Raw genomic sequence first — 11,796 nt, forward strand, 5'->3', positions numbered from 1 at the left:
TATCGGAAGATTAAGTGAAAGCTCCACTTATCACCGTTCGGTGTCATGAGAACCCTTTTTGGCGATTAACAAAAAGCACGCCGGTGGCAGAGTAGGCGCAGCCATCTTGACTGTTGTACTAAGTACTAAGAACCACTGACATGAAACATACGCGTACTTTTATTTTTCTATAATGTAATGATCTTTTTTTGTACAACGGCTGCCAAGAAAATAAACTTTCATTTTTTTTAATAGCAAGTTTGTTTTAATCGAGCGGGCACGGAAATAAAAAACTAGGGGTCCAGGGACACCATGGGAAGTGGTTTCACTTGGGAAGTGGTTTCAAATGCTCAACAATCAAACGATTTCAATATTCAATGCCCCTTAGTGACCATATACAAAAACCAATGACCTTGAAACTCACCAAAATCTCAGAATATGTCAGCAGCTATGATTTTGTAATCGATTGTGATAACAACATATGCTTCGTTACCAATTCAATAAAGAAATACTAAGTTATTCTACTATTCAACGCCCCCTGGTGACCATATGCAAAACCCAATGACCTTGAAACTCACCACAATCATAGAACATGTCATGAACTACAACTTTCCAATTGATTGTAATAACAAAATATGCATAGGTACAAATATAATATAGAAATACTAAGTTATTGTATTATTCAACGCCCCCTGGTGACCATATGAAAACCCAATGACCTTGAAACTCAGCACAATCATAGAACATGTCATGAACTACAACTTTGCAATGGATCATGGTAACAAAATAGCCCTACGTACCAATCTGATAAGGAAATACTATGTCATTCTACTATTCAACGCCCCCTGGTGACCATATAGAATATATTATGTCCTTGAAACTCACCACAATCATTGACGATGTCATGAGCTACAACTTTGCAATTGATTAAGTAACAAAATATGTGTAGGTACAAATATAATATAGAAATACTAAGTCATTGTATTATTCAATGCCCCCTGGTGGCCATATACAAAAAGCAATGAGCTTGAAACTGACCAAAATCATAGAAAACGTTATGAGCTACAACTTTCCAATACATTGTGGTAACACAATATGCTTAGATATCAATATAATGTGGAAAAACTTTTTCCCACCTACGAATGAGCACTGATGACGCCAAGATGGCCACCAATTGTGCCATAATTGGCTGATCAAAAATACATGTCTCAGGTATACAACATCCCTTTTCAAAAATACCCATCAAAAATTGCGATGAGAAATGGCAAACCTGTAAGAAGCTACAGGACTCAGAATTTGGGCCAAAATTTAAATTTTTGGCCACTAAAAAGGTCATAGGACGGCCATCTTGAGTCCGACCGACCCAATTTTTCTTATGTTGCTGGGCCCTTGGGGGATTCAAATATATACAAACAATCAATGTAATTGATAAAAGCGTCTTCAAAATTTCCCTCGAAAGCTTCGAAAATGTGTAAAAAGTGCTGATTTTGGCGAACAACAATGGCTGCCAGTCGGCCATCTTGAATCTGACAGGGCCAGTTTTTGGCCTGAACATGTGTCTAGGGTAGATACAAACCAAATATCAAGACATTAACTTGAAGCGTCTTCAAAACTTCCTAAAATAACTGGATTCCTTCTACGGACGGACAGACGGACGGACGAACGGCGGACGAAAAGTGAACGCAATAGCCCGCTGGGACTAAAGTCCCCAGTGGGCTAAAAATGTTTTTCATTTTATGATATCTTTTTGGTGATTGCCCACAGGAGGCGGGGAAAAAATTTTTCCCAATCGGCAATTGCGCCAAAACCACGGCGCACCATCCGTACTCCAACTAATTTAAAAAAAGGCCTAAGTTGAAATATTCAATTTAACAGAATTAAATTGAAAATAAGAAAAATTTGGTTTCGGGCAGAGGTGTTAACTAAATAGAGGTGTTCATTAAGGGAGGATTTACTGAACCCAGGTAGAGGCAGATTCAGATCTTCAGGTTAGACTGGAAGGATACTATGCACTCTAGGTGAAATGCTTGACAATCTGACAACTTCAAATCAACACCCCTAGGTGAAAATAACCAGGAGCTAATGACCTCGAAACTTACCACAATCATAGAACATGACATAGCCTAGGAAAAACTTTCCAATTGACTGTGGTTATCAAATAGGCCTATGCATAGCTACATAGAAATACCATGTTATTACACTATTCATTGGTGAATGCACAGGGCCTACAGAAACCAATGAAATTCACAATCATCAGAGAACAACATGGCTAAGTTTTGCCGGCGGTTACATGCGTTTAGAAAAGCTACCGATAAAGATGGTCATTTGGCCTTAGAGATAAGGGATTTCAGTTGTTTCTGTCAGAGCTGTCTAGAGGTTGATCAAATTAGGACTCAGTTTTAAGACTTATCATTGGTGGTTAGACGATGCAAAATAGGTTATGGTACTGGATGATGTTGCGTGGAAAACATGCCTTATCTACCTGGATAATGTAGTGGTGTTTAGTCATGATTTACCAACCCATCTGATGCAGTAACAAGAGGTATTTTGTTGCTTTCAGAAAGCCGGTCTCAAGCTCAAACCGAGAAAATGCTCTCTTTTCCAACGGCACCTCAAGTTTATCCGTTTCCCCAGTGACATCAACTCCCCCTATGTATACTCGTCCACTATAGAGTATTGGGAGGAAATGACTTTTCGCGGGCGAATGTACATGGAGGCAAGAAAGAAAGAGATAGGGAGGGAGGGAGCCAAAAAAGCGATCGTAAGTCAACACCAGATGGGGAAAAGCGAGGGTCCATCCAGCCACAATACGGACTCATCATCCACCGGGTCTTCAGGCAAACTGTGTAGTGTCAGATTATTACACTGGTGTCGCTGATGTCACTGAGAAACTATCCGTTTCCCCAGTGACATCAACTCCCCCTATGTATACTCGTCCACTATAGAGTATTGGGAGAAAATGACTTTCGTATTCCGATTGAATATGTGAGGACCCAGATGATCAGATCAGGCGACTATCTATCCTTTTCCCCCTTTCTCATGCCTCTCTCCTCCCAACACTCATCAACAAAAAAGAGAGAGGGATAGGAAGGCAGCTGCTTCTTGATGGTAGACTACCACAGTGCATGTTCAACCCGGGGCAAAAACCCACCCAAGAAAAAATTAGATAAGCAATAAAGATGAAAGCAGACAATTGCGTCAATTGATACAAAATATAACCAGGGGTGGGAAGCCTCAGGCCGAACTCGCGTGAACAAAGTTAACTAGGGTATAAGTCACCCTGAGAACGAGGAGAAAATTCCCAAACGCCCGAGCCAAACAAGGTTTAAAGAACCGAGGTAAAGACCTGCAGAGATCTCTAAAGATCCAAGGGCAAGAAATTTGCCGGTTGACCAAATTGTGAGTTTGAGCAGCTGCTTCTTGATGGTAGGATTCCGCAGTGCAAGTTCAACCTGGGCGGCAAAAACCCACCCAGGTAGCCAAGAAAAAATTAAATAAGCAATAAAGATGAAAGCAGACAATTGTGTCAATTAATACAAAATATAACCAGGGGTGGGAAGCCCAAGGCCGAACTCGCGTGAACGAAGTCCACTAGGGTATGAGTCACCCTGAGAACGACGAGGTAATTCCCAAACGCCCGAGCCAAACAAGGGTTAAAGAACCGAGGTAAAGACCTGCAGAGACCTCTAAAGATCCAAGGGCAAGAAATTTAGTGTATATCACATGCAGTGGATCAGATAACAATGATAAAAGCTTACTATAATACAAGTGTAGCAGCCTGAGATATCTCAATAATAACAATAATAAAATGTATGAATTTGTGAGCAGTATTCGCTGTTAATAAGAAGACATACTAAAACCAAACTACGTGTAACACATTCTAGCCAAAAATGTTACCGGCCTCGCTAGCCATATACTTAGCTAGCACAAGCCATTAACCCTTAAGCCATTGCTTGCCACAAAATTTTTTCTGTCCAACATCGCTTGTTGGCACAAATCTTTACTGCCCAACCTCACTAGTTGGTGCAAAATCTTAACTGCCCAACCTCACTAGTTGGCGCACAATCTTCACTGCCCAACCTCACTTGTTGGCGCAAAATCTTCACTGCCCAACATCACTAGTTGGCGCAAAATCTTAACTGCCCAACCTCACAAAATCTAAATCATTAAACTTCCAAATCCCAACCTCACTAGTTGGTAAAGAAATAAGACTGATAAACAGAATGCTCACCAGACAAAGGTCGATCGATCAGGCTGAAGACTTCAGGCAAACTGTGTAGGGTCAGATTATTACACTGGTGTCGCTGATGTCACTGAGAAACTTTGGGGCATGTATTAGGCCTAAGTTAGGCCGGTGTCGAAACCGACAGTGCCAAATGCGATAGAGTCAGAGATTGGCCGACCCCAACGTTAGTTGCCGAATGGCGTAGTTTCCTTGGTCTCTTGACATACCAATAGACATCAGCGTCTAGGCTTGCCCGAGGACCACCAACCAAGGACTAAGTACAGTATGGACCTCTCTGACCACCTCACTAAGTCACACAACATTGTTCGTAATCGACTCGTGTTGGCACAAAGGAGTCAGAAAATGGACTATGACCGTTTCGCAAAACACGGAGGTTACAAGGTCGGGGATCGCGTGTGGCTGATGAGCCACTTTTTGAAAAAGGACCAGGCACCTAAGTTCCACTGGAAATGGAAAGGGCCTTGCATTGTGACCGAGAGACGATCAGAGGTGAATTACATGGTTGTCCTAGAACCAGGCACCGATGAGAAATGGGCCGGTACCTTAAATCAAAGGGTTAAATCCTATATATAGATATACCCTTGTATAGGCCTATAACCGTGTATATATTTTCTTAGTTTTAGTAAACAGTATATTTTCATTTGTAACTGGTGGTGACTAGGATTTCAGACTCCGTTGCACCTCCTGATGGTATGCTTGGGACCACCCACCTTGCATGATTCGGGTGGTATCTGAATAAATAAAATCCCCCACCTTTAGTCTTGTCGTTGCAGCCAACTCATGTTTTGAACTATTTATCATTTCTAGTATGGACTGTATCCAGTTAGACCAGTTATCTAGCCTCCACGAAGAGACACAGACCCAGCAGGTCTCGAAGAAGTTTGTTCCACCCTTCATAGACAGGATGCGACCTTCAGCGAATTAAGAGCAAAGATGGGCAGACTTAATAAATCTGCCATAGAACAGTCGTTTGTGGAGGATCCTGGCCGCATAGTTACCGGTGCGGTAGTAACCGGCCTCAAGACAACCATGACCAGGCGTTTCCGGCTGAAGATGAGTACAGCAGCATTTGAGTGCATCAGCCAGGCACTAGTGGACACTCTGACCGGATGTGGTGGCGACTCGTCACACCTCTAGCTGAAATTTCGAGACTCGAAGCAGAGGGCAGTCGAGGACCTACTAATCGTGTTGCTGGGAGATTCAATGTTTACGAGGCTGAAGGCCAGCAGCAGTCTGATTCCCATTTGTCACCCTGGAAAACGACTCAGTGATTTGAGGGAGTACCTCCCGCATGTATACTTTAGGGCAAGAGGGATTGTTGTCGCGCATGGAATGAACCATGTCAGTGACTATGGCAGGACAGGGGAGGAGTTTGTGGATGTTGTAGCGCTTCTCAAGAGCAAGCACCCTTCTGTCCCCCTTTTCCACCTACAGACCCCTGTCCCTCACTGCTGGCGTGGTGAACACAATCGCGTAAATCAATATCAACCGGGTTAACATCTTCGCCCTCCATGCAAGGTTCCAACAGGCCGACCATCCGGATATTTCGGATTCTGATTTTGTGGGGAACCACTACAAAAAGTCAGCCATGCACTATGTCTGTCGGGAAATAATCCTTGTGCTAGATCGCGTCTGAATGTGTTTTTTAACGAATAGGACTATTCTGTACGAATCGGTACATAGGACATATTCCATCACACCACCCCCCTTTCAACTTGTTCAAACTCCTATTTGAACAGGAATGTATAGTCAACATATTTACACAAATTCAAACAATAATATAGGCCTAGTCCTCATTGTACAATATTTAAGCTCCAAACTTCTCGGCTCTGGATAGAGTAGACATCTAACACGACTTCTAACACTAGTCGTTATATTTCGCATTGGGGTTGCATCTCAGTGATTAGGATATAATATGCAGCTGTCGATCTCCACTGGTTTGTGGTTCGTTTTCAGGATGCACCTTTTGGTAGATACATGTGTAACCCAAATATCAAGACATTAGATTGAAGCGTCTTCAAAACTTCCCAAAATACAAGGGCGTAGCCACCGGTGCGACAACTGCGACATATGTCGCACCTATAACTGAAAAACCCATTGGGCCTATGCTAAAACGTCATAATAAACGTTATTCTGTGTTTACATGGGGGGGGGGTATCAAGTTCTTTTGAAGATGTCAGTGGTGCTAATACAGAGGCGTTGGTAATGCACTTGAGATTTTCGGTGTAGGCCACATCCAACCCAGTGACTCCAGCAAGTTTTGTTTTGTTTTGTTTTACGGTATCACATCTTGACCATGTACCTGATCTCACAGTATCAAAGTTGCCGAATTCAGAAGACTTTCTTCATATTACTTTAGAGCGACTCAAACCGGTATTCTTCTGGTTATATTTCACAGATTCTGTCGGTGTTTTTTGTTCATGAAAAATGGACCATAATAAAGGATTTGACCAAAAAAATTCTGCTCAAGTGCCCAGACATGGAAACCGAGAAAATCGAGAGAGTACCGGTATTGATGTACAATAAGCTAACATCAGTTTACTACGTATTCATCAATAAATGGTGAAGGGCAGATCCAGCCTACCACTTAGGCTATATCGAGAAGTACTCAGGTTTGCAATTCTATTTTTCTAGTTCGTGATTTTGACAAGCTCTTGTACTAACATAAATGTTTTATTCCGGGCAAGTATTCTGGAAGTAGTATGAAAATGGTCTAAATGAATCTAAACGAAAATAATTAACTTCAAGGGGGATAGATTTTATGCCCCAAATATGCTTAAAGATTGCATCTCAGAGCCTTGAAAAATCAAAATTTTCTAGGGGAGTGCCCCCAGGTCCCCCGTTTTGTGCTATGATATATTTGCCCTTCCAGTTCAGCAGGACTCAGAAACCGCTCTGGGTTGGTGAAACATCTGGATCCGTCCCTAGACCATAGATAACCTAAGAGGCATTATATTATCTACAGAAAAATTATTAAAATATGAGCTCTCATAGCCATCAGAATGCATCTCAGACGTTTTAATGTTCAAAATTTTCTTGGGGGAGGGCCCAAACCCCCTTCTAGATATCGCGCCTTCGGCGCTTGTTTGGATGTGCGCTCCGGATTGTCACACCATTGAATTTTAGGTGGCTACACCCCTGAAATAACTGGATTCCGTTAAGGACGGATGGACGGACGAATGGATGGACGAACGGAGGACGACGGGCGAAAAGTGAACGCAATAGCCTGCTGGGACTTAAGTCCCAAGTGGGCTAAAAACCAATGATCTTGAAACTCACCCACAATCATGGAAAATGCTACAAGCTACAATTTTGCAATTCACTGTGGCTACAAAATAGGCCTATGCCTGGGTACCAATACAATATCAATACAAAGTTATTGAGCTATTATAGCTTTGCAATTGATTATTGATAACAAAATATCCATGTTCCAGGTACCAATAGAAATAGGCAAATTGCTTCTATATTCTACTCCCCTCGGGGCGAGAACGAAAACCTGGGTAACCCCAATTCCTCGTTTAAGGAGATCTTATGTCAGTACGCCTTTTAACATTTATCAAATATCACGACTATACGTTAAAACCTGTTGATACTCAACAAAACACCTTTTTCTATTTACAAATGAGGAGTGCGATGGCACTAAGATGGCTGCCGATTGTCCCACACTTGACTGATCATAGAACCTATCTGATACGTCTAAGAGCAAAGAGCCCTCTCAAAGAAAAACAGTCACGAATTTCAATGTGAAATGGCAATCCATCTGGGAAACTACAGGTCTTGGAATTCAGGGTAAAAATTACCTTTTTGGCCACATGACAGCACAAAGGTCACACCAAAGGCATCTAGTGTCTGATCAACCCAATTTTTCTCATACTAATGCACCTTGGGGGGATAAAAAAACATATGCATAGGATCAAGATAGGCCTAATTGATCAAAGCATTTTTAAAATTTTTTCAAACACTTTAAAAATGTATAATATGTACAGATTTTGGTGAAGATTCTGATCGGGCTTGTTTTCAGGCGGAAGATGCATCTAGAAAACATTTATAATACCATAGGATATCAAGACAATCCATTGAAACCTGTTTAAAACTTCAAAAATTACTGGATTCCATCTATGGGGGGATAAAAAGTGAATGCAACAGCCTGCTGGAACTAGTCTCAAGTGGGCTAAAAACTAGTTGATCTTAATTCAATGCGAAGAGATTTATCCTATGACGATGCACACTAGTCATGGCGGATTTAGGGTAGCTCTACCTCACATGCCTAGCGTGGCACTCAAAAATCCGAAATGCCCTTTTAGGATCAAGGCAGAAAAAAATCAAAATGAATGTGAAAACTTTTCGAATGTCTTTTCAGGCACAATTTCTTTAGGTAGGTATGTTCATGTCCGCGCGTGGCGCCACTATCGATTGTGACGACCATTATTGATTAGGAAAAGTGTGATGCGCGTTTTTACTACGCGTTTTGACATCGCGTAGTGAAATCATTCATAAAACCTGTCTATCAATGCAAATGAGCTAAAATCTTTTGGAATCAACCAATAAGATCGATCTTTATCACTTGGGGGTTGGTTTAGTGTATAAATCCGCATTTTAGTCGAAGAAAATAGAAATCGAAATATACCCTTTTTCAAGAGCAAAATTCGTCAGCTTAGGACCCGGAATAAGCGACGAATCATCAGGAATCGGAAGGTTTAGGATCTTAAAATTCAAATACTGAAGACCGCATGATTTTATTTCGTGTCGGGGCTGAGCAATCGCTGCCGGAAAAGTCGATGTCTAAGTTTTGCGTTGAAGCGAGCGATACAAAATGGCGGCCGGCACTTGTTATTGAATGACGATGCGCCGTGTTGCTCGTGATGAGATCAATATTCAACAATTATTCATCGGTCTAGCGGTGAATTATTGTATTTATTTTCCGATTCATAATTATTCATCACTATATTTCTGAATATTAGGATAGATTTAGCGAAATGATCGGCAATTTTTTTGCGCGCGGATCGCCACTACGCTCCCGTCGGTAAAGCGGCTGTTGAAAGAGGGAGGCGTCTAATGGGATGAATTGAGGCTTGTGACGGGCAAAAATAGAGGCGCGTGATGGGACAGTGAGGCTCCCGAGGGGATTTTCCAAAAGCAGCAAAATTGAAATATATATAAAATATTGTTGAAATTTAGCTCAAAACAAAACAAATGGATTATTATTTAGTTATTATTAGTAGTATTATTACTATTGCTTGGTTAATGTTTCTAAACTGATTGATTTTATTATGATATCATGAATATATTTCAAATTTCAGCGTTTTGAGCTAGGCCAAGCCTAATTTTCTGCTTTTCTTAACTAAAATTCATTTAGCAAATCATATATAAAATTGGTATATTAAAATCAATTTGCAATAGGAGCCTATGGCTATAGACCTAACTGACAGGCCTTGATAATCATGTTTATTCATTTCAAAAATTATGTAGTGAAAAAAGTAATTTCATCTGAAATCATATCTATATTTCTCAATATTTCACATTTTTTCTTGCCGTTACCATGGAAACCTAATAATAATAATCTATATAATAATAGATATTCCTAGATAAACTTAGGGCAAACATAAACTATTGATAACTAGTTATTCTATCCTTTTTCTACATCATAACTTTTGATCTAACATCGATATTTTCATTATTTTACCATTTTTCGGCTGGTTTCCATGGAAACCATAGGCATTTGGAATCAGATACAAATTTTGGGTCTTTCAACTGTCACCTGAAAGTGCTATGAGTGTATTGCTCTTTAAATTTCTAATCTATCTCTTTTAGTTTAAGAGATATTGAAGTTTGTTTACATGAAATATTGCCTTCTTAGATCACAGTTTTTGTGTATTGAAACATGAAGACACTTTTCGCTCAAATTTTCAAACTTCAATTTGCGATATCTCAAAAACTACAGAAGATAGGCCTAATTCAAAAATTTAAAAAGCATATTGTTATTTGAGCCCTCCCCATTCCAACAAGCTTTCTTTCAGTAAGATTGGAGCTATTTGAATTTTCTATGGATATAGGCCTAGCTACTTTAGGGTGTGCCTCAAACAATTGTTTCTTTAGGGGCCCAAATGGTGTTTGGGGTCCTCGATGGTATTCAATTGTACGTTTTCAGAAAGGGCAGTCTAAAAGTGTGAAAAGGGCCTTAGAATAGACTGAATATGTTGAATCAAAAGCAATTGAAGAAAAGAAAGAATATTACAAGAATCAATAGAAATTTCTTGCCTTGGGACATTAAAAGATAGGCCCTAATGCCGAAACAGGTAGGCGGATTTTGAAATATGACAGCAATTCACAGCCAGAAAAGGCAAAATTGAATCTTATTTTTACTGTAATGGGCAAAATAGGGCATCTGTTTTTAGCTTAATTTAGCTTAATAAAGAGAATCAAGTAATTTATTCTATATGGCCTTAAAAACCTGTCTACATTATTGGGACTTAAAAACCTGTCCCTCTTCTTGATTGATTGTAGTACGAAATTGTAGGCCTAGAGCCTACACTAGGGCCTAGGCTACTTGTTTTGTGTACGTAGTAGGCAAGGCCTCTGTCTGCGTAGTACCGGTCCGGTACCGTAGAGTAGGCATGGGCTACGGTCTCCAGTAGTTAGTTACCATTATCATTACTTAACTGTTAGGCCTAAAAGTTTTTATAATCGGATTTTATCTAAAAAAGGAGGATGTGATAGTGAAAACATACGATCGTGAAACTATTAGGCTAAATCATCCCCCAGAGAGAGAAGAGCTCTACATACAAGTGTTGTTAGAGGTTACGTGACAAATTGAAAAGGATATGAAAGGCCGCAGACGAACGGCAACTTTTAGATTCTCTTCGCTCATCTTTGTTTATTCTCTGTGAAGGTTTAGTCCAGATTTGTGTCTTTTTTGCACCTGTTGACCCCCGCCACGACTTGGTTCGCGGAAGCCGGACAGTGTCGGTGGACGCCGACGGGTAGGCCTACCCTTCTCTAGCTTGCGTTGCGGGTAACGCGGTGCGCGGTGGCAGATATCTTCTGGATTCGACTTCGTCTCTCGTTTACAAAGTTTAAGCGTGTTTGTTGTTTATTAAGCCCTAAATTCGAAATATTCCAGCCTTCTGAATTAAAGCATAGGCCTAATAAAATACAGGGTGAATGGTGGATCGCAAACGCTCTGTTGCCAATGGAAACTGGTAAACGGCAATTTGATGTTTGGGCTCCTACTAAATACTGACTGGAGCCGACTGGAACCGACCGGAGACGACTGGAAACCGACTGGAGCTCCAATCGAAAATAAATGAAGACAAGAATGTTCATCAATAACATAATCATTTTATTAACATTATTTCTATACATGACGATGAAACTTTTAATTTTTTTTCAAGTTCAATAGACAATAGAAATTATTTTCTTATTATATTTCTATCATCTATCCATATGAGTTGCATATGAGCTATCCACGTTCCCGTCTCGACCCGTTACTGTCTCGACCCGTTCCCGTCCCGACCCTACCGTACAATAGCGCCACCGCAGTCGATAATTTGAACTAAAACACTTCGGCGCGT

The sequence above is a fragment of the Tubulanus polymorphus genome, chromosome 6 (genome assembly GCF_964204645.1).
Source record: "Tubulanus polymorphus chromosome 6, tnTubPoly1.2, whole genome shotgun sequence".
NCBI lineage: Eukaryota > Metazoa > Nemertea > Palaeonemertea > Tubulaniformes > Tubulanidae > Tubulanus > Tubulanus polymorphus.